Here is a 5,255-nt window from a genome sequence, read left to right on the forward strand (position 1 = left end):
ATAAAATTCTCTTCAAAACAATGGCTTAAAACAAGAAATTTACGAATTGCGAAAAATGAGCTTTAAAGATGCATTCGAAACTCTCAATATGTTACGCCTGTGTAGAAACTAGAAGAGGCTATTGTGCCTTGGTCTGTTCTAGGTAAATACCCCTTTTAGTTTCCAAAGATTCTCCTTTGTGTGTTTGAAAATCGTTCTGCAAAATGGTGTCTAAAACAAAGCTTGCGTAACAAATTCCCACAATGAGTGTGACCTCAATTTCTCATGAACTGCTAGTTGGGAATCGATCTGTGGTATCCTATAGGGATGTTATGTGCTTGGATTAGGCATATTTTCATGACTATAGAGTGGCATGAGAATAAGACAACATAAAAATTTGAATCACCCCTTGTCTTTTGTCTTATAGTGCAATGATGGTTTGAACTGATGAGTTAGAGCGCTTCACTTGATTTGGCATGAGCATAAAGCACGGGAATAATTAAAATGTTGGGAGTATAATGTCTCTTAGGTAATGGGGGGGGGGGGGGGGGGAGTTGCATGTTATCCATGAGGATTGAACATGTGATGAGTATAGGGAAGTGGTAGTGGTGTGATGGGGAAATATGGTAGGAAATAGGGAAACATGAGGTAGATAGGAATAGGGGATAAGAATTTAAATTATATTTAATGTCCAGACCTCATGACCATCAGAACTTTAGACTGACACAACTTCATTTTAGATGGTTCGATCGATGAACGACTGACACATAACCCCTTTTGACTTGACTGTATAAACATGTGTGACCTCATGAATCCCACCAACTTGACACTCTTTTGTGCTTTGGATGAACTCTCTATGGAATAAATTCAAGGATGTCGGACAATGATCTAGAGATTATGAAAACAACAGTAGTCATAGACTCAACTGCTTCAAAAATTCAAAATCAATGGATAAGGAAAATACATTTGACGTCGAAAACCTAATACGCTAACATGAGAGAGGATGGTGTAACATCAACTTGGGTGTGAAGACAAGGCACAAGCTCGATAGACATGTTGACCCACGATGTATAACAATGCATGGGAACAGTAGACAAGTTGACCCAACACGTAAGGAAAGGTGTGGTAATGATAGATAGGCTAGCTCGAGCACAATAAGAGAAAATTGTGTGGGGAAACTAATTTTTTTGTTTGCTAGGTGATGTGAGTCTTGAGATGATTGCCACACTTAACTTGTGGTTTGAGTAATCTAACCCAAGGGCATCTAACCCATCAAAATCCCTCAAGATTGCACCCAGCCTAGGCCACACCAACCCTTAACATGGTTGGATTTTTGCCCCCCGAAGTTTCAAACCAATGACCTTTTCATCATAGAGAGCCTTAACAAAACACTCTCTCATTCTCTGCTTTATGCCCTGTGGTTTAACAAAACACCTTGTCATTGTCTGCTTATGCCCCATGGGTTGCGTGGGGGAAATATTAAGTACCATGCATGAAGCCAATGATTATCTCACTACCTTCACATCTTGTCCATTGGATGCGAATAAAGTAATATTAAATCATTAAATTTATGCATAGTGCATGAAGCCAATCATTGCAGGGAGAGAAGAAAGAACACAAAATTGCATGACATGTTGGATCGAGTAAATCAAACCGACCTGATGGTTTGATTAGAGTGCACAACATGTATATGTAAGGGGATTTCCATATCGGTTCAAACACAAAATACACAACAACGTGTGGAAATAGCTCAATCACACAAATAAGGGTGCACACTACAACAAGGGAAGAAGTTGGCATGAGGGAAGAGTCACATGGTTGAGGTCATCCACTACCTATGATGGGTAGGGGTGTTCGGGCCTACATTACTTGATTGGACCAAGGGTCGTGTGGGGAAACCTTTGTTGTAATTATGTCATTTCATGTGCGAGTTGAGTTGAATTTGCAAGGTTGTAAGGCCAGTTTAGGCCATGCTTTGTAAAATGGCTATTGTCTCATATTTTGAAAAATGATGCTTGGGTGTTAGGCTATTGGGCTCCCTACATAAAATTTGGTGTTTTTGTATTTTGTATGGACTTGCAGTTGAATTGAGAAAATTGGGTTAAGTAGAAAAATGTTGTTGATCACTTAACATAAAGAGAGTTGAGAGGCATAGTCCAAGTCTAGCACGATCGGGCTAGGCAAAATTACATAGGGAAGAGAGATATTGGTACCACACCCCTAAAAGTTTATGATGTGCCATAATGTGTGTGGGTCTAGTCAGGCCATGTTTTATAAAATGGCTATTGTGTCATATTTTGATAAATGATGCTTGGGTGTTAGGCTATTGGGCTACCTACATAAAGTTTGGTGTTTTTTTGTATTTTGTATAGATTCACAGCTGAATTGAGAAAAATGGTTAAGTATAAAAATTGTGTTGATCACTTAACATAAAGAGAGTTAGAGAGGCATAGTCCAAGCCTAACACGACCGAGCTAGGCAAACCATAGGGACGAGAGATATTGGTACCACACCTCTAAAAGTCTATGGTGTGCCATAATGTGTGTTGAGTCTAGTTGGGTTGCGAGAATAATTCTCCTAGATTGACTTCCAATTTGTTTGAAATAATGTTAACGTAAATTTTTTTTTTTTTCAAAATATATAAATTTAATGAAACTTCTAACCATTTTGAACATTCATATCCTTTTTCTCAAAACTTCTATTATTTCACTTCAAAAATAGACAGTTTGGTTCACATGCATCTTATTTGAACTTAAGGTGGATGAGGATATGTTGACTTTTTTAATTGATGACCTAGATTGATTCTCGAGGGAATATGCTAAGCATATGCTTCGTCTGAATGCTTATGAACTGTTGTAGTGCGTTACAAAGTTTGTTAGGTTCATGTCATGTGGCTCATTGCCCACCAATTTCCTAGGAATTTGAGATTATTCCAATTCTAATATGTTCATATTCTAATTAGATGGAGAAATTAAAATATAAGCAAATTTTATTTAGCAAAAATGTCAATTTTACAATAAGATATGTATTTTTTTTTCTCAAGTTAAATTAGATTGGTGACACATGGCTCCCTTCCCACCAATTTTCTAGAGATTTGAGATTATTCCATTTCTAATAAGTTCATATTCTAATTAGATGGGGAAATTAATATATAAACAATTTTTATTTAGCAAAATGTTCCATTTTACAATAAGATGTGTAATTCCTTTTTTTTTTTTCTAAAGTTAAAATTGACCCATAACCTTTTTATACATGGTTAATCAAAAAATTTATGCATTAGTTGTAATAGTTTTTTATTACAATATTTTTTTTGTTATATTTATGAAACTTTTGACAACTACATTAATATTTTTAATGTGGTTGTACTAGTCTCTACGTATCTACAACACATACCACAAACAAAATTAAGACAAAAATCAATTACCAGTTTTTTTTGTCTTAACCACATGGTGAATAGTCACTGTCAGTGCTAATCTATAATCTCACATACCACAAACAAAATTAAGACAAAAATCAATTACCAGTTTTTTTTTTCTTAACCACATGGTGAATCGGTCACTGTCAGTCCTAATCTATAATCTATGGGAGACCGAGGATCAATCCTCATAGCTGCCACTATAACACCAAGAGTACATCCAACTACCTGCAAGTCGATATACTAAGATTCTATGGTTTTAGCAAAACAAGACTCTTGTGTTGCCAAAGGGTGTGGGGAATCTGCGTCTCGAGCATCCACCACAGCAGGGCAATGTACTCAACGAGATTTGAACTATGGTCTCCTAGGCTTCGCCCAAATAAACTTATTGTCAAACCACACATCACTGTACTACCGTGGCTATAAAGTAACTTCCCACGGTTTTCACCAAGGTTCGGAGATCGAATTTCTTTTGGCCCTTTTAACTAACAGCATGAAACTTAATTTAATGCTTTTGCGCTTCACACAGAGGAAAAATAATGTATGGTTGTTTGAAGTAACTCTCAACAAACAAGCAAAATGAACGTGAAATTCGTTTCGGAGGTGTTCGTATTTATTTCGATCAAAATCTCTGTTTATTGTGGGCAATAGACGAACTAGAGCAGAGAGGAAATGAGAAATAACAAACGAGCAACGAAAATATCAAATTAGTGGTTTTTATAATCATAATGGCAATTGTCTGGGTGGTGTAGTTGGTTATCACGTTAGTCTCACACACTAAAGGTCCCCAGTTCGAACCTGGGCTCAGACAGTTTATTTTAGCGTTGGTTTGATTTCCAACCCTACTGTTTTTTTTTTCGAGGCGGAGATCCCCGGTTCGAACCTGGGCTCAGACAGTTGATTTTAGCTCAGGTTTGATTTCCAATCGTTTATTTTATTTACAGCGAGGTCCCCAGTTCGAATATGGGTTGAGACAGTCGATTTTATTTTTATTTCGACGAGAAAAGTTATCAGTCAAAAGAGGTCCCCAGTTCGATTCTGGATTGAGACAGTCGATTTTATTTTTATTTCGACGATAAAAGTTTCAGTTAAAATAGGTCCCCAGGTCGATTCTGGGTTGAGACAGTCGATTTTATTTTTATTTCGAGGATAAAAGATTTCAGTCAAAATAGGTCCCCAATTCGATTCTGGCTTGAGACGGTTGATTTTATTTTTATTTCGACGATAAAAAGTTATCAGCCAATTTCGACGATAAAAAGATATCAGCCAACTAACTAAGGATGAACTAACTACGGCGGTGTTAGTTTCATCGTGAACAAAACAACAAGTCACGCCCGGTGGGACTCGAACCCACAATCGCCTGATTAGAAGTCAGACGCCTTATCCATTAGGCCACGGGCGCACGAGTTGCAAAGTAACAAAATAAAATCGACAAGCGTGTTATTCGATATTTAAGAAAAAGAAAAGGTATACCACTTCAACTCTAGTAAAAGGGTCCATGAAATAATTATGAAATTACGCCATCCATCCATAGATTCATGTTATGAACCATGCGTTTGAATCTATCGAGAGGTCACATTTAGATACAGCGTCTACTTCCATATTCCATAATATTTAAGCAAGGATAAATCATTCTAATTTTACATTAAAAGGTTGGTTTGTTGTATGTGTGAGACCTAAAGAAATAGGTTAATGAAATTTCAATTTTTTATTTTGATCATGCATGATTATTATTAGTATAGATTTATTTTAATTTTAGATTTATCAAGGGTTGAGAAAGAAAATATCTTAAGAAGCAAATTTCTTTTTTGAATAAAAATAAAATAAAATTATATTTCTAGAAATTTGATTCCTTTTGATT

General features: G+C 36.3%; 2 non-coding genes across 2 annotated transcripts; one reads left to right on the forward strand and one right to left on the reverse strand.

Annotated features, from left to right (window-relative positions):
- The first annotated feature begins 4,131 nt into the window (after positions 1-4,131).
- Positions 4,132-4,205, forward strand: TRNAV-CAC (transfer RNA valine (anticodon CAC)). Its single transcript has one exon. It is a non-coding gene; the product is annotated as a tRNA-Val (tRNA).
- A 518-nt stretch (positions 4,206-4,723) lies between these two features.
- TRNAR-UCU (transfer RNA arginine (anticodon UCU)) lies at positions 4,724-4,796 on the reverse strand. Its single transcript has one exon. It is a non-coding gene; the product is annotated as a tRNA-Arg (tRNA).
- Positions 4,797-5,255: the final 459 nt, after the last annotated feature.

Source organism: Pinus tabuliformis, chromosome 1_2 (genome assembly GCF_031772625.1).
Source record: "Pinus tabuliformis cultivar Carrire ecotype Pingquan chromosome 1_2, CPIR1, whole genome shotgun sequence".
Lineage (NCBI taxonomy): Eukaryota > Viridiplantae > Streptophyta > Pinopsida > Pinales > Pinaceae > Pinus > Pinus tabuliformis.